Below are 26,459 nucleotides of genomic sequence, written 5' to 3' on the forward strand. Positions count from 1 at the left end.
TAAATATAAATGATTTGCAGATAAAATAGGCTTATATAAAATGCTTGTAGGTTTATATAACCCTATATTGGCATTGCACCCAACAACTCCATCAGCCACGAGCCCGGCAGCAGGGCAGCGTGCACAGTGCCGCCAGTGCCCAGTTCGGGTGCCTGCTGTGCCCAGTTCAGGTGCCTGCTGTGCCCAGTTCGGGTGCCTGCTTGCCAGGGCACAGGCTCAGGACTGTGCTGTCATCTGTGGTCACAGACCAATCCCCATCCTGTCCCCAACCCGCCAGCCATTGCCCCTCCAGGGATGGTGCCTGCTGGAAGAGACATACTTAGGTTGATACTTCTCATGTTTAGCTCCCTTCCTTCTCCCTGCCAGGGGTTTCATTTGCAGCAGCAATCGCAGGATACTCCCGTGGTGTTCCTGTTAGTGTCAGCCCCTGGAGCGGTGGGGACACCCCCAGTTTCTAGCAGCAGTGCCATCGTAGCGGTGATCATCCAGACTCAGCAGTAGGATGCTGCAGATACTGCCCCTTGGGGTCAACTGCTTTGGTCCTTTGGGCAATGAAAGTTGTTTTGAACACTGAGAGCTTGAATTCTCCTTCATCCCAATGTGCACACAGGAATGTGTATGCATATATGTGTGTGTATATATATGTATATATTTATATATACAGATGACATAGTAAAAGAGCAGACGGCCACCAGCTCAGGGTTTGCAGTATGGCCTGAGGCTGTGGGGTCTTCCCGAGCCGTGGCCACAAGCCTGGCCAGCAGCTGGGCGCAGCTTGCTGTCACAGCAAGGCCGTCTGAACGCTGCCAGCTCTTAAGCCCCAGAGTGTGCCACCAAAGGGTGAGCCCTCATTTGTGATGCCTCCTCTCCATGGCCAGCTTCATCCAGATTGTGGTTGATCAAAGCCCTGCGCTTCTTCTCTGGCTCAGTAGTGCCTCAGGAGCCATGACAGCAGCCACTAATAAGGTTAACAGCAATTATCTAAGAAATAGTGTCTTCTGAGCAGAAAACAATGGTTGCTACGTTGCAATGTTTATGTATGCGAAAGATACTTAGTCAAAGCTTGCACTACAGCCTTCAGTGCATCACACCAACCATTCGCTCTTAGGGGAAGGACTGATTACTAAGTATTTTTAGCTACCGACATGTACGACACATGCATAGAATTATACATAAATATATAGAGATATGAATAGATACGCATATCTTGTTTATACACACACATATTTTCATATATATGAGAAACAAGAATCTATTTTTCAGCTACAGTGTATTTTTACAACAAGCCAATATGATTTATATCTCTTTGCCATTAGCATTTCCATTCAAATAATGCCTTATTTATGCCCATACCAGAGAAGCTCTTTTGACAACGTGGGAAGATGCTTTTTATTGTGCAGCCAGAACTGTCAGCAGCCTCTATTATTTCTGGTGGGACTGTCAGTTCTCCAAGTAACATGACTTCATTTGTAATCCAGGTCTGTTGGAAGACATTTGATCTGTCCTGTTTTTGTCAGTCACAGAAGGCAAACTTGCCAGAAAGAAATGGTATGTGTGACCTTCGAAAATGACTGTCACCCTTTCCATCTTGGTCCGTGCTCTATTTTTCATAAAAGCCTATTTCTGTGGTGCATTACGGGGGAAATGAACCATTCATCTTTGTCTCTGCTGCTCTCATTTCTGCTGGGGAGTCACTCCCTGCAGGCACGTGGAGAACGCTGGGTCAAGCAGCACTTGGGCATCTTCTAGAGCTGGCCCTGCAGCGATTCATCAGTCGCTTCCCATTTGGAAATCAATAGTTGTCTGTAGTACAAGTACTTCTGACCCCTGAAAGTTATTAAATAAAGTCATCCACAGGTAAAAAACAGAAAAACAAGGCAAAAAAATAGACCTACAAAGTGGTCACAGAACGTTTTATGCCTCCCAGCACTGAGACCACCTTAGCAGCTCTGCTGAGGAGGCTGTGCTCAAGCCTCAGGTCTACCTTCAGATGCAGCGATGTAGCTGGGGTGCAGCAGCCTTTTATATTTAAATTAATGGCTGTCATAAGTACACAGAAGGTTTTGGGGGAGCTTAAATAGGAGTGTCTATGTAAGGTATGGTTGTGTGAAGAACAGCACAGCAGCATGAGCTCCGGAGATCACCTTTTGCTCAGGATTCTGACAACATGGTCATGTCGATGCAGTGGCAGTTTGCTCCGGGGAGCTCAGCAAATTGCCTCTTTCCTCTGGTTTAGCACACAGACAGGTCAGATGCTGCTGCAGCAGGCAAAGCCACAGGTTGTCATGAATATGGTGCTGAGCACATGGAGTCTGTTCCTTCATGAGGGAGGAAAGAAGATAGAGCAGCATAAGCCATTGCTCTCATAATGGAACTGGAACCACCTTCAAGTTATAATACCTCTATATTAGTATTGAAGAATTCCCAGTGCAGCCAAGGTAGAGAGTTATAATGGGAGAAATAAATACACTCCTGTGTACGACCAGGGCCACAGAGAAACCTTCTCTCCTCCCCAAATGCCAGATAATATGCCAAAAGCAAGTTGGGAGCAAAACTCAGTTTGCTCTTCGTACAATGAAGCGCTGGCTCCCAGATGATGCAGCAAAGCATGAAGAAATGATGATCCTTGGCCTAAATGCTTGGTGCTGGCACTGCTGTTTAAACCAAGGGCTCTGGCAGTTTCCACGTGCTGTGGCAGTCAGTAAGATACTGCAACCCTTCTGCCAAACATGATGGGGCTGAAGAATGAGCTACAGAAACCCCACAGCTGCAGAGAGGGCTGCAAACCAGTTACATCCCCCTAAAACTCCTTAGGGATGGTTTGAGCTCAACAACCAAAAAAGTTGTATTACATATATAATCTATAACATTATATATACATATATATAAAATATAGCATTATACATAACTTTATATTATATACACACACATATATGTATATATAAACATTACATATGTATAACATGCACATACACATATATGTATATAGACGTGTGATATATATGTATAGGTATATGTGTGTCTATACATACATGTATAATGTTAATATATACAGATATGTGTATGTATATAAAATACATACATATATAACATGTCTATGTGTCTATGTATATGTATACATATATATGTATGTGTATATAGGCTCTATTCTATATGTGTACATAGAATCACGTATAGCATATGTGTATACACATAGATGTGTATATAGAATACATACACATAGATATGTAAGGTGTCCATACACATCTATGTGTATGTACTACACATGCACACATATATAATGTATATATACACATCTACAGGTATGTATATATACACATCCACACGCAGAGACCTGCGGGGGAAGCTCACCTTGTGCCGAGCACTCGCCGGCTGTAAGCAGTGACCCAGGCATGGCACAAGGCTCTTGCACTGCCAGTGCTTGTTCCTTCAGGAGCTCAACGGTGCGGCTTAACCCAGGGCCCCTGCAATGGAAAGCGAGTCCCAGTACCTCGAGTCGACATCAACCTGCGTTGGCACTGACACTTTTCTCCCAAGCTCGTGTGAACGCAGCGAGAAGCCACTGTGTCTTCAGGACCGTGCCTGGGGGACGAGCTGCAGAGCCCTGCGGGGTGAGAGTGGCCGTGTTTGCCCTGACGAATCAAGGGAATACAGTGAATTTCCCACTTCATGGCCTTGACTGTTCAGTGCCCCAATATACAGCAGTACATATTTGGTTGCTTTTCCAGAGGTAGCTGTCACTTTTCTCTGTGGCTTTTAAAATAAGGTAAAAAAGGCAGCCTGCAGTGTTGTGCTTGCAAACATCTCCCTACTGGGATTTGTGCTTATAATTCATTAAGGAAACTAAATTTTGGTTACAGTGATTGGCACACAAAAACCAAGCCCATCCCTTCCCCTTATACTGTTTTGCTATATTTCTGAGAAGATGGTTAATAATATGCCACTTTATTTTTCCAGTAAGTATAAAAAAAAAATGCTAAGAAAACTGCTGGAAGAATTTTGCTTATTTTTCCTCGTTCGAAGCTGGGTGATAGGGACTTGACATGAAGCTGTACATAAGACTGAGCCATGCTCATTAAACTTAAGCCAACTTAAGCAGCAGCTCCTGGCAGAAGCCCTTGGCAAGCCTTGGTCTGAGTGGGGCAGCACCATTTCTTCAGCTGCCTTGGAGACTCGGCTAGAGCCCTTCATTTGGCCACTGTGTGAGTGCTGCTGGGTGACAGCTCAGGTTCCTTAGCACACTCTTCCTACTGTGCTCTATTATCTTATTTTTAATGCTGTGCTCCTTCCCCAGCTGTCTTTCTATCCATACTCCTGAACTTAAAAGAAATGATACCTATTTGCATCAGAAAGGCTGAGTGCTGGAGGGAGCATAGTGTGCAGCAGCAGCTGTAGGGCTGGTTTGAGGGCTTCTGTTAGCGACCTACATCAAGTGTGCATGAAACCAAGACAGGGCAAAAATCCTGCTGAGCTGGAGTCAGAAAGATGCCATCCTACCCCTGCATGCATCTGGTGTCATCAGAGTGGCACTGCCTGCCGATGTCAGAAGGGCTTGTCTGAACAGTGCAGGAAAGTAACCCCCTTCCCACCACAGCAGGGACCCCAGCGCATGGAGAGGAAGGCATGCCTGTCCCTGCCTTCACTGCCTGCGCCGGAGCTTGAGCTCACCAGCTGTGTGACTGCAGCCACTCGCACTGCCCATGTTGGGGTCCAGCTCAGGCTGCTGTGGGCTCCCCAGGCACAGGCTGACTCGGCAAGTGCTGCAGACTGCACATGGCAGAGAAAAAAACTGAGCCAAAACACAACGGTGAGGCTGGAGCCAGGAGGAGAATCACACCCCTGCAGCACGCATGAAGGCAGGGACCTCCTTTCCAGTTTAAACTTGATTTTAAATGCAGAAAGCCCATATCTTCAGGTACCACATTTCTTTTTCTAGCAAAGGTCTCCCACAATCTCTACACATGTAGCATGAAATCATCAAATGCCCGGCACATTTCCCACATTTCTGTTACTTTCCCATGGAATTAACCCCTTTGTGCTGGTCTCTCCACCTGCACCCATACATATAGGTATACAGACACATCACATATATATAGAGGTATATGTATGTATATACATTTATAATGCATACATATATATGTATGTATATAAAATATATATATAATGTTTATACATATACGTATATGTGTATGCGTAGTATATAAAACTATATATATAGCCTTTGCAATACTTGCAGCCAGGTAGGAAGCACAGAGGTGATGACTAACCTCTGGGTTTAATGTCTAAAACTGCAGATGGAAAGAAGTCATTTTACTGGCAAAAATATTCAGGTGAGTACTTTCACAGGCACAAACCGAGCAGCTGCTTGGTGGCCAGGTAGCAAGTAGCTGGGGGAGGGCTACGGAGGATGCTACTGAATTTATGCTCATGGAAAGCTGACAGCAACATTTCTGAGTTAGATAGACATCTCTGTAGAGAGGAAGGCAGCTGAAAACAGAGATGACCCTTGTTAAGAGAGTAAATCCTATCTGGTTTTGCAAGAGGCATAACATGCATGCTTCTGTTAAAGTACCAGCCTAAAGCACCAAGAACAACCACTGGAAATTTGGCAACATCTGGTTTTCAGTGCTGAAAACATGCCAGCCTGCTCAGGCAATATGAGACAATTTTAGGAGATGAAAGACAAAAGATGAAATGGAGCTACGCCCTTGTGCTTTGTATCTGGTGTGGTGAGAGGCTGGCCACCACGCTCTTGCGCTCTGCAGGCTGGCTGGCAGCCTGCTGCCTGGCCGGTGCTGGGCAGGCTCAGCTGAAGCCCCAGCATCCCCAGCTCAGGAGTGAAGCATGCAGGAGACAGTGCCTTGGTTTGCAGACAAGATGGCCTCTTGCTCACCAAATGGCACTGCTTGTCCTTGAGCAGCTCAACTTGCATTCCCATCAGCAGGTAGCAGTCCCAGCCTGATCCTAACAGAGCACCTGCGCTGCAGGAGTCCAGCCTTACCTGGGTAGCAGCAGTATAAACAGGCAAAAACCAAACCCCGCAACAACCTCAGCTCATGCTTGACTCTGGCTGCTTTGGTAGCTTCTCCTGACGGGTGGGATGAAGGCTCTGCTCTGCCTGGAGCAGACCCCTTGCTGACTCCCAGGAGCATCAGCACCAGCAGGGCTCCAAGGGGTTGGCCCTTCACCAGCTTGGCCCTGGGGGCACCTGGGGCTGGACCTCTACTCACAGACAGATTCATGGGCCTCCTTCACTACATGACCTTCACCTCCTGTTCTTTGAGGCTATACCTAAGGAATTTAGATTTAAATTAATCCTTTGGCACCATCAGGTTCAGGACTTCCACTCTGAAGACTAGTGAGCTGCATTAAGAATAAATCCCATTTTTTGCTCCTCGGTGCTGGTTCAGATTCTTCCAAAATCGCTGTCGCAGTGACATGGTTCACACTGTTCAGGCTCAAGGGGCTCATTGCTGCTGAACAGCCTGATGGAGCTGGACTCCTGCTGAGCAAGAGGGAGGGCCAGATGGCCTCAGGAGGCCTCTTCCAACCTAAATTTCCCCGTGGTTTTGATACCAAAAGCCATCTAATGGAAATAATAAACTGAAAACTACCCATGATAGATGGACCCTCTGTCTTCCGCTGTTGTTTTTGTGTATAATGTGGTCACAAACAGCACTTTCTTCTGTACCTATCTTATCAGGAATAAAAGTGACAGAGGAAATGCACAAGAAAAGAGTCATTTTCTAGTAAAGTCTTTGGCATAAATAAAGAACTGTTACTTGCGGGGCTTTTGGACTCTCTCCTCTCTCTGGCTGAAGTCCACAGGTGCTGTAAACTCAGCCACTCTCGCCACAGACCACGTGGCCAGAAGCACCCCAAATTCATGGCCACTTTTGAAATAGCTGCATGAAAACAGAATTAAAAAGAAATCAAGACACAAACCTACAGGATGCTCATGCATCGCATAGCTGAACCAAACCCCTTCATCTGCCTCTTGAACTTTGGGAAGATTATCTTGGGATTTGGGCATAGATGTGTGCCTGAACTTTGTGCCTGTCAGCCATCTCAAACACATAGTTTAAACTCTTCAGTAATCTCTGATCTTTCAGGGTTAATGATCAGATGCAACTTTGAAGCTGCTGAACTTGTGAACCAGGATGTGTTGGGAAAGGCAGAGGCATGTAAAGATTAGCCCTTTCTCAGGAGGAGAGTGTTAGCCGAAGCGACGGGAAGGGTTTGCATTTGGCAGGGGTTTTGCTAACGGGGGGTGATGCCATGGCCCTGCACATCTGCAGCAGCCCCTGTGCTTCAAGGAGCTCAAGCCCCTGTTCCCCTTTTGGACTCTGCATTCTTGTACAATGCTGTGAAATCAGCAGTAGGCATAAACCCATGGCTGCTGCATTGTGCTATATGGGGTTGGGTTCTTTTAAGCTTGTTTCAGGTTGAAAGAGATCACATCCAATAATTTCTTACCATTTTTCTGCAAAGCATTGCTCTCACCACCCTGCAGCTACTCACCCAACCCATCCCCTGATGAACCATTCGGACACAGGCGGAGGGTGCCCTGCCTCAGCTGGCCCTCAGCCTGGGAGGAGGCAAGCAAGGGGCAGCTCGGCAGCCCCCACTCCGGGCCCATACCCACCCCACCAGGCTGCTGCGGTGTAACGCCGCTCTGCACCCGCCTGCTGCCAGGCTGCGGCTACGGCCTGCGGGTCCCGGGCCAAGCCACGACAGCCCCTGCTTTACCTCGGATTCTTTTGCCCTTCACTCCTCCCAGGCACAGCACATATTTCCCAAATGACTTCAACTTTACAAGCTATTAGGGTACTACTACCTGGTGTGAAAACATAAGCGGAGCAACTCTAATGGGATGCAAGATATGTTTATGTGAAAACTCATTTCTAAAGAGATAAATTTGAAAACTGTGTACTTCTGCAGAAGAAGGTATTTTCTTCCCATTTCTCCATTACATATTTTAAAGCTGAATAACATAGGATTTTTAAGTATTAATCTTTTCAAAACCATAGTTGACCTGGCATCATGCCCATCCTGTTTACCTCCTCAGCAAATCTACATTTCCCCACAGAATGACCTAAATAAGAAGGGTAGTATCTTTAGGGTTGAGAAAACACTTGGAGATCGCTGTATTAACCATTCGTACCTTCTTGCTCTTCTCCTCAGGCCTTTTCTACAGTGCAAGGTGTCCTGCTGCCACAACACAAGCGCAACTCTTTGGCCAGGCTTTTATGGGGTCTTGATGTTTCCCTCCCGAAATAGCCACACGAGGGGCACACATTCAACCTGGCTGCGGGTGCCCGGGCACTTGCCTATTCCCCTCAGCGCTCAAAGGCTGTTTAAATGCAGGGTTTCTTCTTGCCAAAGAGAAGGAAGAGCTGCAGCTCCCCGCAGAGCCGGGCCGCAGCAAGGCTTTAAGGCTTAAACAGCACTGGTTTAAAATACATACAAAATTATACACATATACATGCAGATGTAAATTGAATACATATATGCATTGTACACACTATACACGTATGTATATATACACACATATACATATGTCTATATGCATGTGTGTATATGCATGCATATATAATTTATATACATATATGCATATGTATGTGTGTACACATATATGTATATATGTGTATATATGCATCGATATGTATAGAAATTATGTGTATATATGCATCAATATGTATAGAAATTGTATACATGTACACGTTTGTGTGTGTATATAAACGTGTGTGTACAGCTATATAAATTATGTGTGTATGGATATATAAATTGTTTCTACGTACAGTTCATGCTATTTATTTCCCCTCTGCATGAAGAGCCGACTGTGGGAGCTGGCTCCTGCTCTCCTTCATCCGACGCCCACCCCCTCAGCCACCGCGGGGGGCCCCTGCAACCACCCGAGCCCCCGCAGGGGGGCGGCTGCGCCCGGGCATGGAGGGAGGGAGGCGGGGAGGGATGGAGGGAGGGATGGCGAGAGGCGGGGAGGGAGGCAGGGCTAGATAGAAGGAGGGATGGAGGGAGGCAGGGAGGGAGGCAGGGCTAGATGGAGGGAGGGATGGAGGGAGGGAGGCGGGGCCGCAGGCTGTGGAAGCCGCACTGCTGGGGAGCCCACGCCTGAGGAGGCCGGTTCCCACACACGCCCGGGCAGCTCCGGCAGGAGCGGAGGTGTTTAAAGCCTTGTAAATGCCATCACTGAGCTGCTGCTTCGGCTGGCTGTGTAATACCAAACAAAAGACTCTCCTCATTTAGTTATTCTCTGGTGCCACCGAGAAGTGAGCTGACATCAGAGGTGACAGGTGGGAATGGAGATATGAGCTTCGATGATTAGCCCAGTGTTCATTCAGAAACACTAATTGTGTCAGGGTAGTGTTGGTTTGCTCCTGCCCTGTGTGGTGCCTGTATCCACACACCTAGTCAAGAGGCTCAGGCACACCAGCCACTGCAAACCCTGGCTCAGGCAGCAGGGTGAAGCTTGGCTCTGCTGAGACCAGCACCCCAGAAAGCTTCCTGCTGCAGCTCGCCAACACGGGCAGGCTCCATCCTGCAGGACAACCCAAAAATGCCAGCCTGTCATGCCTGCACAGATAGTGCCAAAGGCACCCAGGCAAAGCACTAAAGGCCTTTGGAAAATTAACCCCCTGCAAGTGGATAGAAAGATCTTTGAACCTGCAAAAGGGAAAACGTGCAAAACTAAGAATTTGGGGCAGGGGACGACCACCCCAGATTCTGCCCAGCACTGCAACCTGGACTGGAGTCAGGCTGGACATCCACCCGAAGGCCTCCTGCTACAGCAAGGTAAGCCTTTAAAGTTCAGCTTCCCTTCACCCGTCATGGTAAAACACATACCTTTAAGTACAAAGCACAGCAGAACATCAAGACTAGCCATTAGCAATTGCATTTCCTACAGCCAGCCTCCAACAATATCAGGTTTCTGCCATTACGTCTTGTCTGGAAAGTCTAAAGACTTCCCTGTGAAGTGTTTCACCTATTTTAGAAGCAGAAGATCCCTGCACCCAATGTAAAACACTTATGTCCCACAGTCAGCCTTTAGTACTTCATAAAATTTCAGATCATCTGGGCAATACTGAACTTTTATGGAGTAAGGGGAGGGGAAATTTTTTTCCTTATGTTTTGCTTTTGACATTGCCAAAGAACTTTCATGTCCTGATTTTCAGAGTCATTTGATTACTGGTGCAAGATGCACCATATGATCCCAGCGTGTGACATGGCATTTGAACGGGGGGAGCTGTGGCCCTGTGTGCCCACAGCGCTGACGGCCCCCCGCTGGCCCTGGGCACGGAGGCTCTGCCATTGCGGTGGCGGTGGGATTGATCTGGGTGGCTCTGCCCCTGCAGCACGCTGTGGGCCTAGGCAGAGCACGGCTGCAACTTGGGGCTGCAATTCGTTATGGCATCTTGTGAAAGCTCTCATCCCTTGTGCATGTTACCTGGGCTTTCCTCTCACCAGAACCGACCTGCTGCCCAGCCGCCCGCAGAGCCCCCGCCAGCGGCTCACCCAGGAGGGCTGCGGGCGCTGGAAGGGGCTGAGCTCTGGCTTGGCTCACAGCCAAGTGAAGGAAATCTCCAGTGCTCCCCAATATTTTGCACATGCCACCCCCGCAGCCCAGCAGCACACACAGAAGTGGTCTGTCGTGGGGATGCCTCTGGCTCATGTCCTCCATGCAGGTTAAATAGCCTCTGGGACTTGTAATAATTATTAAACATGTTCCTTTAACCAACAGCTTTGTTCCTGGGAAATATCCAGAGCCTCCCAGCCTGCCTGCCTGCCTGCCAGACCCACTCACTCATCTGCACTGTTGTCCCATCGCAGAGACAAGGCCTGGGACAGAAAGAGCTTTCGGGACACAGTGAGCTATTGGGATGGAAGGAGCTATCAGGGTGAAACACAGGCACTGGCAGTGGGGAGACGGTGGGTCCCCTGCTCATCTCACCCCAGTGGGACAGGGTGACCCCGAGAGGTGCTGCTTGCCCCATGGCACAGGGAGGGGAGAGGCTGCACAACCAGCTCTGACCGCGCTTCTGCTTTGGTGGCAGCCCGGACCCTCTGCTCAGGAGCAGCCCAACACAGGTTCCCTGACATCCTCAGCTTTACTGCAGCCCATTTGCATATGGAAAGGCCATGTCAGCCCTCAGCAAGGAGCCTGTCGTGGCTGGTAGTTAAGGCAGCGAGTACTCTGGCTGCAATGGTTACCAACTGCTTTTTACAGGCCAAGGCCAAGGAGTCTGTAATGAAAAAAAAAAAAAAAAAAAAAAATCCCAAAGCATCAATCTCTGAGCAATAACCTTGTGCCCCACAGGAGCACTCAGCAGACCGGACACGTTGGAGACATTGTGCAGAGCTGTGCTGGTTTCACTCTGATCAGATGAGGATGAGGTTGGTTTTTGCAATTTGTGATAACAGCATTTTGCAAGCACGATGAGAATGTGTGGTAAACCCCAGGCGAACTGGAGCAGCCTGTGCTCACAAACCATGCAACATGGGTTTTTAGCAGAGTCAGGCTAAGGGCTTTAACTCCACTGTGCCTGTCCCCCGTGCCCCTGCGGCACACGGCAAGCTCTGCTGCCCGCGCCCAGCCCTCAGACACCTCCGGCTGCTGCCTTGCTTCCCCTGGAGCCTGAGCCTGGGTTTTGGCTGTGCTACCTCGGTCGGAGGTGACCTGTGGTGTGGGTGGCCCTGGTCCTGTGGCGCTCCGGCTGCAGCTTGGCAGCAGGTCAAACCCCGCAGCCAGGCCAGGGGGGACGATGAGCCTGGAGAAGCACGGGACTGAGCACAGCAAAGCGAAGGGCATGCTCACTAGCTGGGGAAGAGCATCACTAGCAGCTGCCCAAAGGCTTGAAGCGGGTGAGCAAAACGGTAGAAAAAAATCAATTTGCTTTGACAGAGTGCCCTTACTGCCTGTGAACTGGTTTGTATTAATAAAATTATTACTGCAGGGTAGTGGAGTGCCCATTTGTCCCGTTAGTTTGCTTTCCTCAGAAGAACCCGACATTAAAGTGTCCTTCGCGTCCACTTGCTTTGCTCCTAAAACGCACATTGTACCTGGACTAATTGAGGACATCCACACTGGCACGGGGAGCAGCCATGTGTCCTGCCCTCACCCCAGATGCTGAGGGACTCATCCAAAAGAAAACAAAGATGCCATTATTTTGATAAACAGGACAATGTTAGAGGCAAGTCAACATGACCCAGAGCCCAGGCATGTGCTGATTAATTCGTTTCCCCTCCCTTAAATAGTTTATTTCTGCTAATCAAGAAAGGTCTGCAGAAAACAGATCTGGTCACAGTAACTTGCAGTGGTGCCGATACAGGCTGCTTATATTTGGTACACCTCTTACTTGGTATTGTGCTTTGACCGAGTACCAGAATAACGCAAAAGGTAAGACAGCACATAGTAACAGTGGCAAAACCTGCCCAACAGATAGGTCTGAAAACCAATTCTAAGTTGTGAACCAGCATCAAGTAGATACTTTGTCAGAGAATTTTTTTCTTGCCACTTCGAAATGTCACATTTTTAATCAATGAACTGGACAAAACCACCATAATTAATAGGGAATCCAGGTCCTGGCTCCAGAGCTGGGCACACTGGACACACATAAATGTGTTGCTACCAACAAACATAAAAATCAACAGCTAAAGCTAAGACAGACTCAGGGATGGGATGTGGTGGTTGGACCAGCCCTGGGCAGCACATGATGGACCCTCATGGAATTAACAGGACTCATCCAATTTATGAAAAAAGACTCCTGAGTGGGAGCACCCCCAGTAGGGCCCAGTATGAGTGCTGCTGGGATGGCATATCCCATTCTGGTGTCCACAACCCCTCCCCAGCAGAGAGCTTCAACAAGGGGAACGGGTGCGCAGCACGGGAGCTTCTCCTCTGCTGGGGGTGAGATATGCAGCATGGAAAAAGCCACCTACAACCCACCAAGTCTGCTCCGGATCACCAGTCCTCATGCAACATCCCCGCTTCCCAGCAAGCCCACACAGCCATGAGCATGCAGGGGAATCCTTGTGCTGTGGAGGCAACCTCACAAATAACACTCAACTGCTTCAAATGGACAACTACAGGTGGCACTGGCAAAAATAGACCCCTAAAAAGAGCCACAGAGTCTGTAAAATCTTTTATGGCAAGACCAGCTAAGACCAGTCAGGCACACAGCCACTGAACGGAACTTTTTAAAGGAAATATTATGTTTGAGGGATCTTTTTTACAGTTGCACATACTTTTCAAAGTCCATGGTGAGATTATTAGAGCTCATTTCACAAGTGAGAAGCCACAAACCACGCAGAGCAAAAGGTACCTTGAAACCACCATTGGAGCCATGAGAAAGCCTCTTGCCCGAAGAGTATCCACAGGCCCACAACAAACACACCAAAACCACCATTTGGTGGGACACAGTTAAACCATATTGGCCTGGGCAGCTGGATGCCTGAGACATGGGCTGATGTAGCTTACTGTTCTCATGCTTTTTTTCCCCTAGTTATCAGCTAAATCAGTTTTGAGACTTTATTCCTCAAAACAGCTTCCATTATCCCAGAGGAGCAAGGAGGCAAGGTAGCTCAGTCACTACCTAAGCAGACACTGGCAGCTCTGGGTGTCCTTTCCTTCTCTTTGTGATAAATAAGGGTGACCAAAGCTGGCCAAGAAACTTGTGCTATTCCCCAGTCTGAAGCCTCATAAATAAATGCTCTTGGACTTCTTTTTTGTTTGGTTGTTATCTCCTTGAGGAGTCTCTAGGACACTTTGGAGGCTTCAGATAAGATTACAGCCAATTACAAAGGGAAGAAAGAGTTCATCTCTTGGTATCTTTTTGGACAAACAATCTGAGGTAAACAAGGTTTAGCAATCTTTCTGGGCTTGCAGGGTTTAGGTTCCAAATAGCTCATTTGATGCTGTAAACCCGAACGCAGCCCAGCCAGTTTTCCGGCGTGGCACTCTCTTATCTGCTCCGACCCCTCGCTCCTGCTGGCCAAACCCACCAGCCAACCTTCTTATTGCAATCTGCCCATGAAACGCTGTAGGGATGATGTGGTTTCTTCACCTTTTGTCCTGCTCTTTGGAGCTGTGAGTAGTCATCAGCTACCTTACACCCTGGCTGGGTCAGTGCCAGGTATATGCGGTGGGGGCTTTGTGTCCCCACACAACCGACACAAACCCTGCATGTCTCCTCTGTGACCCTCATGCTTTGCAAAACCCTGATACAGCTGCTCACTGGCAGACTGGTGAACAGGCCCAGTTCTCTGCCTGAGAGGAAACATCTACAGAGGAGCTGCTATTCCTGGCATACCCCGTTATTTGCAATCCTGCTGCTACAGCCCACACCACACACCTGGCGCCACTGAGGTGAAAAGTGAAAAGAAGGTAAAATTCCTGTGCCCACACAACAAGATCTTTTTATAGCCAAGAGGATGAGGTTTTTCACTCTCCTCCTATTTCCACTTAGGGAGTAAACAGGAAAACCAACCTGGCCTGGTAGCTAAATTGGGAGCACACAGTGTCTGTCTGTGTGCCTCCCAGTGATGCTTCCTCATCTCTGCTGCCATGCCAGGGACAGTGGGACGGCACTGGGGCCAGTACCCTGTGTCCCCGAAGTGTCCCTCAGAGGGAGGCAACTGCCCTCAGCTACTCCTGAATGGGGATGCTCCCTGCTGGGACTGTCACCAGTTACACCCGGAGTCAGTGTCGGGCATGTGGGGCCGGTCAGCATCTGTGCCAACTGCGGGCAAAGCGCAGGGCGAGAGCATGAGCACTGCACCGCAGCCACTCACAGCATGGACATTTTCACCTTGCTTTGCCACTGGGAGCCTTTTCTTCTGCCCTTACCTGCGAGTTCTGTGACATTACTCTGCTGCAGTGGAGGGGGGGCCTGGGAGAGGGCTGTGGAGGTCAGGCTGGGGGAGCATGAGGACATGGGCTTAGTTCAGTGTATGCAGCTCTCTCATCTCCTCACCATGTTCAAAGCATCTCTACAGCTCCTGCCACAGAGGGGCTGGGAGCCAGCGCCTCTGAGCGAGCTGCACATGGCCTTGCAGCTCCCTGCATGTAGCTGAATGGGTTCGTGTGCACTGGCATGCACGTAGCCTGAACTCATCCTGTACCTGTGGACCTTCACCTGTGTTCATGTTTGTGTTGCCACATAATGACTTCCCACAAAGAGGATCTCAGGCTCCCCCAGGAACCGGAGTACGGCACCGCCCTATGTCATTCTTCCTTGACTCACTGGGTGATGAGCTAGCCAACATCTGCCCCGCACATACACACACACTCACACGTATCATCACCAACTCTGAAATTCCTCCCCCTGAATCCATCCAAATGCAACAAAGCCAAAGGAACCCCTCCATCCATTCCAGCATCCCCACCTCCCGCCCCACTCCCACCTTTCTGGGCCACGTTTCCCCCTCTGCCACTGCCTGTGCCTCAGCACTCACCACTCCAGTGGGGTGTGATGGACGCATGGCCCCAGGGGGGTGACCACCAATAACTGAGCAATTGCTCTTACAGCAAAGCATCGCCTCCTCGATGACGCTGCCCAACATGTCTTTGCCTTTAGCAAGGGAAGGACATCAGCAGCTGCCAGAGAGAAAAAAAAAAAAGCAGTAGTGTGGACAAGTGGAACCCAAACTGTGGTGAGTCTTCAGGCCCTAAGAGACGTAGCAGGTCTCTGGCCTGCTCATCAAGACAGCTAGTGTAAAAGCAGTGAGTGCAGCAGAAGGAGCCTTAGTAGCAACATGATGACTTTAGTCATAGTCACAAGGCTAAAACAGCCAGGAGGGGGAAGTTTTCTCAAATACCAAATAGGAAAGTTGCATAACCACTGCCTAGATCCTTCAAACAGGGCCTGATTTCCCCCTCCAAAATTAGGATGACTTCCCCTTGCATCAGTTTCCAGCTGCATCGGTGGCACAGAGTGAACCGGGGGGGTTGCAGTCCCTGTCCACGGGGTGGGCTGGGAGGGGCGGTTGTGGAAGGAAAGTGCTCACCCTGTCACAGCTCAGCAGCCTCTGGGGAGTCCCACATGCTCAAGGGGGTGGAAAAGCATCTCAAAAAACATTGCCTGCCAGGCTAATCACAGCAGACAGCTTTGAAGCTCCTTCATTGAGAGATCACACGCTGGTAACCAAAAGGCTGAACCCAGGGGATGTCTCCTGCGGGCACTCTGCTGCGACGCCTCCTGATGTGAGCCTGGGCAAGGCGCCGTGCCCTACCCTCTCCCAGGCCTCCCCTCTGAGGCTGCCTAGGACAGCAGCAGGAAAGCTTCAAGAGGCTTTGTCAACAAGACTGCAGTAAGGGTTTAAGTTCGATTATTTTTGATCCCCTTCCAAAATGGACAGAGAAAACAAGACAAACAGAACTCAAGACACGAATGCAAGAGCTCACTGCAGACAAACGGGTGTTTGCCCAGTGCAAGGACATCCGTGAGAGCAGTGCTGGTACCCCCGAGCAGCAGGAAAGAGGCTCGATGCTGGAATTAAAAGGCCGCCTCAGCCCGTGTTGCTCATTCCCAGGCACTGTTCGTGTGCATGAATCACTGGCCTTCCCTTTAAATCATTAATCACTGCAAAATCAATAAAGGCCACATACGTTTTTCATGTATCAGCCATTAGTCTGACCTTGCGTCTATCTCTGTAGAGGGTATGAAATAAAAGCATTTCAGATCAAAGCAATCAGCACTAAATGTACCCAGCCCTAGCACCCGGTGGAGCCCGCTGATTTACAGCCGCTGAGCTCATACCAAGGTTGTTTTGGTTCCTGAGAGCCCTAGGCAGTTACAAAGCCCTCGTTGTCCTCTAGGGACACAAGCAGGCAGGAGGAGCCACTCCAAAAGGATATTCTTTGGGATTTGTTTATATCCTTAAAAATAAGGACTGCTTGCTTGTCCAGGAGCAAGTGTCTGCACTGCCCTCAGGGATGAGCAGATGCATCTCCTTCCCCAGGTGCTCACACGTGGAGTGATCGCACCCAGCACTGCTGGGTCCCCTTCCCATGGCACCTGCCCTGGCTGCCTCCCTCTGCCTGAGCCTGCCGCGCTCTGCTGCCACAGAACAAACACCTTGCACAGCAAAACCTGCTGGGGACACACCACCACCAGTAAGGGAGACCAGAAGGACTGAAGTAATTCACCAGGGATGGGGCATTCAGCCCTCTGCAGCCCTTGGACCTCAGGCTGAAGTCCCCCTCCAGCTGATGTCCCAGCCACCAGAGCCAGACTGCCTACATTTTTTTCTGAATGCATTTATTTCTTTTGAGACTAAGATCCCAAGAGCCAGGCAGTGCCACCAACCAATTACCATTGCTATTGATCACTTCTGCATCTGGCTTTCTGGGTCAAGCCTGCTCTAATTTTGTTAGGAGCAGGGAAAAGGCCAGCAAACTGGGAAACCACAGTGCTCAGAGATGAGCCTGGGGCACAGAGACAGGTCTGCCAGGTCCAGAAAACCCAAACTCCTTCCAAATGCCCATGAGCTGGAGGCAGGTACGCCAGTCTGCTGCATGGACCACTGATGACTGCACACCAACCCCCTCATTAGCGTGTCAAAGTGCTTGTAACAACCTCTGGCTAATGCTGCTGCAAAGGCCATGGAAGTATCTGCCTAAGGAAAGAGAATAGTTCGCTTTTCGAAGCAAAAAAGTTCATCTTTGCACTAAGTGGGGAGTTGGGAGGGTGGGTAGGGACACTGCAAAGTGAAGTTCATATGATAGCAGGAGACACACAACTTGGACCTAAACAGTTTCAAGACTTCTCAAAGCTTGAAATCAGAAATAACCCTGCTTACTAGAGACAGCTCTTTATTATGGATTGCTTTGGTTTTAATTTAAAATCATCTCTTGTTCACGCTTTCCCAGCTCTGAACCTAAGGACCGTATCAGGTCCCAGCTATCCAAAGCCTCTCTCACAAACACCGTGGTCCCAGTGAAGGTGCAGGGGCCAGCTGGACCTGGCAGGCTGGATTTCACCCAGTTGTCACTGCAAGCCCGTCATTCAGCCATCCTCCCCAAAACATCGGCGTTTACCTTCCTACCACAATCAAAACGCCATTCACCACATCGAAGGCACCCAGCAGGCACCCTCCCTTCGTGCCCTCCGTGTTAGGTGGGGTGTCTTTTCATTGTGCCCCTCTGTCCCACCTCCCCCCCTCCGTGCTTGACACCAGTGCCTGTTTTTACTGGAAACACCTCCGCGCTCAGCCCTCTCTCAGCACCGAAATAGCTGTGGCCAGGCTGTGGCTGGGCGCTCTTGCAGGCGGCGCTTTCGTAACTTGGTTTGTACTGGCTGCCTCCCTCCAGTGTGACATCCACCCCTTTATGTTCCTCCTTGCAGTTACTTATTTCCAGGGCAGCTACTGCAGAGTTTTTCACCCTGTGTCAGGCTGACACACAGCATGTCACACACAGGCATAGCCCCTTTAGCCGTTCCTGGAGCATCTCCCCTTCCATCATCCATCCCGGGGCCAGGGACACAGGTCAAGTCTAGCCACCCATGACCGTGTAAATCTACAGCCCCCTCCCTGGACAGGCAGAGCCAGGAGACCAGCAGGCTTTAGCCAGGAATGTATGAGGCTTATACACCTACCTCCCAAAAGACCGCGAAGTTTCTGGACGCTCCTGAGGCTCAGCAGCCACCGCGGACTGGCCGGCTCTGCACACAGCAATAGCCCCCGGGACAGAGCAGTCTGCAGCAGCTCGTTGATGCCATCAGCCTCCTGAAATATTATGGGGCCTTTTTAGTTTCGAAGGAAACCACAAGCACCTTTCTGCTTTAACCTCTCTTCTCACTCGCTCAGCTGCAGTTGCAGACGCAGTCCTCGCCCTCCCGTGCTCCCCGGTCCCCACCCCGAGCCTGGGCGCGCAGGGACCCCCGAGGGAACCACCAGTGCATGGTGGCACGGCACAGCACTGCACTGCAGGACACCAGCACTGCAGACACTCACTCAGCAGTGCCAGAGGTGTAGTACTGAGCAATGGGGGGATGATGCCAGGCTGGTCATCCCGCATGTGGCTGCAGAGGATGCCCAGCCTCGACTCTTCCCACAGATGCAAGGGTCTGGCATATATGCAGCCAGGGGCATCCCACAGATAGGGGATTTTGGAAAGTATGGCCATGACCTGCTGCATTTTCCAGCTCTGTGTAGTTGCTCCCAGCACTGCACAGACAGAGAGACAGACACATGTACACACTGCTTATCTCAGCCTGCCATTCCCAGAGTAATCCCACTGTACATGCAAGTCAGGTTTGCTGTATATATGCAAACCGTGGGCAGCAACCTCCTTATTCAAATTTAGTAGTCAATGGTACACACCTCTCTGACTCTGAAAATAAACAACCCAGCCCCATTGCGTTGCCTTGGTCTCTCTTCAGTGAGAACTCTTCTCACATCAAAGCTTTCAGCCTCCTGCATGCTCATTTCTCAACAGCCTCCATGTCAGCACCAGGATGGGTTTCTGGGGTTTTTGGTGCTTGATAGGCATCGTCTCACAGAAGTAAACATACCCAAGCTGCACGAGCAAAATTCCCCAGAGATTATATGGGGGATTTTATTCAAGGGTGATTCTGGTTTAATCTCGCAGCTGGTTTTACTATAAACCGTTGGAGTATCAAATAACTCCATCTGCCTAGCTGATTACATTGGGATACTGTTATAAAAAAATGTTACTTTGACATTTATAGTCAAACATGAAAGTTTAATGTTAAAGGATGGCACAGGGCCAGTGTTGGGCAGCCACCAGGGGAGGGCAAGCTCCCCCTGCCCATGCCAGTGCAGGTCACCCTGGGACAGGCAGCCCCTGCCCACCTCTGCCTGCGCAGGGGTGCGCTCACACTGGAGGGGAGGATGCCCACGTGGCTGAACACACCAACAAACGATTGCTCTGCCCGCACCGATGCTCTCCCCACAGATACTCTGCCCACTCCAACACTCTCCATCACGGCTGCAGTGAGCACACGTGCAGCCCATCACGCTGGAGCCCGTCTCCTGCCCCGTCCCAGCAGCAAGCACAGCGCCTAGAGCAACACTAACCAAATGAGGCAAGGAGGCTTTTTTTTTTCCCCTTTCTTATGCTGCTTTTTCCTCTTTTCCCCTGACTTTTAAAATTCCAGATGAGAAAAGTAATATTGGAAGGTTATCCTTTGTATCTCATGATCAGATCACAAGTTAGCATGTGACTTGGGAGGGAAAAACAAGTCTTTCCAGCAGATGTCAACGCAGTGAGCGAGCTCTGCTGACTGCTGTACCTTGGTGTCTGCTGCCAAAGTCAATTCTTGTGCATCCTTGAGGTAAAGAACCTCATGATTCATCAGGATCTTATTCTAATTAAAGAAAACTCAGATGACTTTCATTTTGGCTTTGCCTGTTTAGCAATTGTGAATGCAATGTGTATGTAAGGATAAATAGCAGCCCTCAGCCACTGTTTTGTAAACAGGCTTCAGCTCAGGAAGGGCAAGGACAGGTTTGGAGCCACCCTATAAGTCGTGTGCTCAGGGAACTGAGCAAAAACCTCCCACTGAGCAAAGGGACTGATGAAACAGGAGCCCAGATAGCCACCCTGCTGGCTAATAGCCTGCAAAATGGCCCATAATGTACTCTGAAGGCCAGCGCAGCATCTGTGAGCGGGCCCACACCACCCTGGGGGACTGGGGAAGCATCTCTCTGTAGGGGAGGGGGTCTGGTGGTAAATCAGCTTGCTGCCTTCCCTCTTAAAGCATGTTGGGGTTTGCCCATTCCCGGAGGACTGTTGCCCAGGTGCTGCCTGTGCCCCGGCACACGCAGGCACCGGGAGGCCCTTCCCCACCTGAGCACCGGGGTTTGCCCACAGCCTTGGCAGGGCTCGATCCGCCGGTGATATCACATCTCGCTGCAGCGGCCGCCACTGCTGCTGTCACATGATGGGTCAGCAGTTCGTGGGAAATCACAGGCTGAAAGCTTAAAAAAACCCCAAGTTACTGTAGCCAGCTCCTTCCCCACAGGAAATAAAAACTGGAGCTGAGCTTTAGCAATTTGTATTTGACCAGACTTATCTTGCCTGGGGCCTGGGGTGGGTTTGTCTTGCTGAGCTCCTGACCAAGCTCCCAGCCATGAAACCCATCAGGGAAAGGACTCGGAGAAGGGCAGGAGGGGCAGAGACGGGCAGGTGAGGGGGCAAAGGGGGTTGCTGTAACTCTCCTGGAGCTCCACATCAGGATGACTCTGCATGGAGAAGAAAGTCTCTCCCAGACCTTCCCATCCCCACGAGGCCGATGGGAAAAGCCGGCACAGCCAGTATTCCCACAGCCGCTGTCCTCGTGCCCTGGCTCAGCCAGCAAAGGCGATCCTGGCGCACAGTGCAACACGGAGAGGCTTTTGCCCTTCCTTTGCCCAGGCTCCATGGACAATCAGGCAGTTATTTTTAAAGTGGCTTTTTCTTTTCCCCTGCAGAGGCGCTTGAATGGCTTTCCCCTAGCACACGGAAGCGCAGAGAGCACAGATGTCGTCTCTCATTGTGATGGGAAAGGTTATCGGGTACAAAACAAAAGTGAAATCATCCACTGGCATTCCTGGGACCAAAATAGCCGCCTGCTCTCCGGCGCTGACGTTATCGCAGGGGAAGGAAGGCTCCGGATACAGGCAGTGTGGCTCCAGGCCTCACGTACCAACCCTGCAGCAAGCCAACACCCTTGAGCAAAGTGAAACGAGGCATTCGTGCCATGACTAGAGATAACTTAGTGGGTGAGGTCCCAAAGTTGCCATCGGTCCCAAGTAGCCACAGAGGATGGCACGAGCATCACACCAGCAAAAAAGCTCATCTCTCCGGCAGAGGGACACCCCTAACCAGGGATCTGTGAGCTGCCGGCTCCTGCTCCAGCGGCCTGGGGGCTGCGGTGCCCTGCCCACACCACTGGCTGTGCCCGGCTCCCCAGCAGCAGAGCCAGGGCTGCCCAGGGACACAGTGAACAGCAAAGGCAAGGCTTGGCTGTCAGCTTGCTAAAAGTGTCTTTGCTACTGGACTTACCTGGGGGTTTATTATTGGCTTTTTCCTCTCGCACAAATAGATTAAATCCAAGAAATGGCATTGCTGCAAAGCCAGGTGAATCAATCAGGCCTGCCCCAACAGAGCTGCCTAGGCGTTTCTCAACTGAAATTTGTCACAGACCACTGGTTTGCAGAAAGCAGAGCTTACCACGGGCCCACAGGTGTGTATGCTCAGGAGGGCTCCAGTGTGGGGCTGCCCAGCATCACCCTGAGCCAGCATCACATCCTCGTACCACCAAAGTGCTGCTCCCACCCTGGTCCCCTCGTTGCCTTGTGCCTTTCTGCAGCCACTCCTGTCAGGCCCTCTTCAAGAAATGCCAGGGGATCCCTGCTGCCAGCTGCTTCCCGGGGATCTCCTACGCCTCCTGCTACAGGAAACGTGACCACTGGAAAGTCCTTGTTTCGATTTCTCTCAAGGCAGAACCATGCAGGCACAGAGTGAAGCTCTGGGCTGGCCGTCCCTGGGGCAGTCCCCACAGAAACCATTTCTAGTGGCACTCCGAGGAGAGGAGCTGGAAGGCAGGGGATCACAGGAAGACTCCAACACCCCAGGCTGGTTGCTGCTCACAGTCCTGCTTGCCATCTGCAACTAAACCAAAAGCCTGGGTAAGGGCTGCAGGACCAGGCCAGGAGGGCTGTGGGGTGTTTTGCCAATGGAGAATGCAGAGACACCAAAGGGATCCCTCGGAGTCCGGTGGAGATGGAATAGCTGGCAGCTGGCATGCCAGAGCTATGGCATCAGCCAGGAGGTGGGGAGAGTGAGATATGGGGAATCCTTCAGTGCTGGGCAGCCTTCTGTGATGCCCTTGGCACTTCTCAGTCTGGAAGAAGAGCTCATCTGGGCTGAAGAGGTAAAACTCCTGCAAAGCACAGAGACTTCATTGCTTAAATATCCCCCTGTGAGACAACTGCCAGGGACGAGGGGTGAGTCACGGCAGTGCTGAAGATGAGAACCAAGGAACATGAAAACTAGGGCTAAACTTTACTTCCCCAAATACACAGTAAAACATTTACCAAAATTGTCCAATGCCTTTTCAAAATAAGCCGAGCACTCTGCTGCCTGCCAAACCCAGATTCTTTTCAGAGAAGATTTAAGATTCTTCTTCATTTGAATTGCAGTAATGAACTAATACCGTGAGTGCCTCCAGCTGCCAGCAGCTGGCTCAGACTTAATTGCACCCAGAAGCCTTTCCTGAGAGCTCTGGAGCCGCTCCGCACCCAGCGCAGCCTGGGTGGCTCATGCAAAACCAAGCAGGTCGGAAACGCGAGCCAGCGCTGTCCGTATGGACCCTGGCAGGGACAGCAGAGCCGCCAGCGTGGGCTCCGGCGTGGCTTTCCTGGCTTTGTTGACGGGTACGGCTTTATCGCTGTTAAAACACCGTTTGTTGCTGTGACTTTTTCCCCCCTTCTTAAATGTCAACTTGAAAAATTCGGGAAAGGTCACTTACCAGAGGGACTGGAACAACTCCAGTCACTTGGATAAACACGTGTAGGGTCAGCTGCTGTGAGAGGGGATTTTAAACCAGTTATTTACCTGATTGAACAAGTGGTGTGTTTCTGCAGAAGGGCGAGACTTTATGTACCTTGTGGGAGGCAATAATCTCTTTACCACGCATCCATCCGCTGCCAGGATCGTTAACCCTTCGGGACACCCAGGCCGAGATGCTTCACTCAGGATGCCTAATTCCATATTCTAAGTGGGCATGAGCACCCGTCAAAGCCCCAGGGTTACCCCAACACCACTGGTCTGACACGATGGAGAGCAGGTCGCCAGCAGCCCCACAAGACCCCTTTCCCGGGCACCCGCCAGGGCTGCTCTGCACCCCTGAATCACACTTGGTTCTTCAAGCATGCCGAGGCACTAATACTTGGCTGGAAGCAATGTGCCAGAGACCCCGTTAGTGAGGAGCAGCATTATGTGTACATAGATGTATGCAGAGCGGATCCAGAGTGAGGCGTGCTGGGTCCTGCTCTTACCGGCAGCGTGAGCAGAGACCAGCTGCACTCCTCAGCTGCCCCCAGCTGCAAAGAAAGGATAACCAGGGCATCCTGTGGATAAAAAGGCACCCTTTTAGAAGATTAGGGGAATGAGATGGGGTTTTCACTATCCCCAGCTATGGTGGGGATTTGGAAGGTGAGAACTGTGCACTGCAGCAGACACAGTGAGCCGAGCTTTCCCTTACTGCCTTCCCAAGGGTGCTTCAGCGTCCAGCAAACACCATGCAATCCCTGGCAAAGAGCACCTGGAACAAAAGCTCTTCCCCTGCTACCCCTTACCTCCCAGTCAGTGCCCAGCCACCTTCAGTGCGTGTTTGAGTGTGCCCAGCACTCACAGCCCTCCTGCCCCTGCAAGCTGGTGGCAGTTTGACCCTTGATTTGCAGGTAGTCATCAAATCTGGTAATTGCCCCTGCTGACAGCCGTAGAACAGGGCAGGAGTTTGCCTTCTGACCCGGGGAGTGGGGAAGATTTGGCAGACCCAAGCATGCCCGCTATTCTTTTTGGGGAGCCTGGGCAGCTTCGGTGGGGCAGAACCGCAGAGGGTTTCCTGCAAGGTCTCACCACACACCCAGCAGCAGAGCAGTGGGCATCCCCAGCAGCTCTAACTTCTCCCCTCTGCCCAAGCACTGTTCCTATTTCAGTGCCAGCAGGGCACGGTCAGAGGCCTGATAACTACAACTCCTTCAGAAAAATTCCCAGCTACCACAGGCACAGGTGGCAAGGGGCTGCTTTCACAAAGAGGTCAGCAGGTGTGTTGATAAAGAGCAGCCCCTACAGACATGGCCTCATGATACCCTTTAGCTCTACCTGCTGCTGCTGCGCTTGATCTCAGCAGGTATGTTTGTCTCTCACCTGGTACGTTTCCACCCTGCCGCTGAACATGCTGGCTGTAGTCAAGTCAAAGGATTTGACTAAAATAATAAACCTTTTTCCATTTGTCTTCCCCATCCCAGCCTTCATCCCCATGGCTTCTCAACAAGGGAAACTTCAGAATTTCATTCAACAAAATCCATTGATGTTTGCCCTTATTTATAGCCAGTGTGCTCATTTTTGACTTGCAAAGCGTGCTCCATAGCTCAGTAGCACCCAAACTAGCACACGGACCAGAGCGGTTCCAGACAAAACTACTGCAAGTTGGGCCTCCAAACCACCACCACCAGCTGAACCTCTTTGGTTGATCAAGGTTCCTAGACACACACCATCCCCATTCTCTCAGCATCCTCTCGCTGCCTGGTGTGCATCCTGCACCCAACACTTCTGCGAGGGCCTAGACCATCAGCACCGCAAGCTGGGAAGGCTGGAGTTACTCCAGAGGGCTGGTGCTAACCCCACAGCAGGCAGGGAATGGCTTTGCAGGTGCCTCCTTCATGGTCATCCCCTGCGGCCACATTTGCCAAGAGATTTCCCAGCAGCAGCCCCAGTTTCAGCGGGCAGCAGAACACACCTCCCCCAGCCCATCAGCAGCTCAGTCTGTGGAGAGATCAAGCCAAAGACTGAGGTATTTTGGTGTAAGCACTCTTCCCACAGCAAAAAGGGCACTGTCTGTGATCAAGTTTAGCTCTGCTGACAGTTGCTGTGCTTATTCCTAAATAAAAGCGGAGCACACAGCCTTATTTGGGACAACTACTTGCCTGCAGGAACCTAAAGGCTTATATTGACCCTGTAAGAAAACCAGTGCCGGTCAGGGACCCCACATCAGCCTCGTCCAAAACAACCAACGCTGCTCAAACCTAACAACTCACATCATCGTGCTCAATGAACAGCTTTGTGGCCTCCATCAGCCATGCAAAGGGTACCACAGCAGTGCAAGGTCAAAGGCATAAGGTCTCTGCACAGCGGGGAACCACCGCGACGCTTCCAGAAGTTAAGCGAGACAGAAGAATTGTCAGCAGCAGGGAAAAGGGCAGCTGTTGGTCCTGCCAGTAAAAACAAAAAAGGAGAAATCAGCGCACCACTGCTTCCGATCGGATGTGACAGCTCTGTCTGAGGTCCTCAGCAAACCCAGCCTGTGTTGCAAGCGCAGCAGGAGACCCAGGCGCTCCCAAGCAAGGGGAAGTGGAGAGCCCTGGCTCCAGGGGTGTGGGAGGGGGAGCCATGGAATGTGGCCCCCACTTCTGCTCTTCCCCATAGCCAGCACTACGCCCTGGCTCAGGCATGTCTCGGGAAGGAGCCCAGGACCAGGTTATGTGCATGCCAGGGCCCCTTTAATGCTGGTGGCCTGTCCTGGCAGCCTTCCCCGAGGAGAGGGTGGGTTTCTCTAAGAAAACCAGAGACAGATTGTTCCATATAGCTGAGGAAATGAAGAGCCTCTTGCACCCCTGTGCTGGCCGGGGGAGACGGCTTCAGGCAGCCTGTTCCCAAACACAGCACAGTGTTCCCACCAGGCCCCACACACCCCTTGAAATAATTCATT

At 50.7% G+C, this 26,459-nt stretch overlaps 1 long non-coding RNA gene across 2 annotated transcripts; it reads right to left on the bottom strand.

Moving 5' to 3' along the window:
* Positions 1-1,193: 1,193 nt before the first annotated feature.
* On the bottom strand, positions 1,194-15,582 carry LOC141928733 (uncharacterized). 2 transcript variants are annotated; one of them, XR_012624852.1, is made up of 4 exons: positions 15,472-15,582; positions 3,352-3,604; positions 2,145-2,318; positions 1,194-1,827 (listed from the first exon to the last, which is right to left on the bottom strand). It is a non-coding gene; the product is annotated as an uncharacterized LOC141928733 (long non-coding RNA). The 2 variants fall into 2 exon arrangements; XR_012624851.1 differs by lacking the exon at positions 2,145-2,318.
* Positions 15,583-26,459: the final 10,877 nt, after the last annotated feature.

Source organism: Strix aluco, chromosome 12, assembly GCF_031877795.1.
Source record: "Strix aluco isolate bStrAlu1 chromosome 12, bStrAlu1.hap1, whole genome shotgun sequence".
Lineage (NCBI taxonomy): Eukaryota > Metazoa > Chordata > Aves > Strigiformes > Strigidae > Strix > Strix aluco.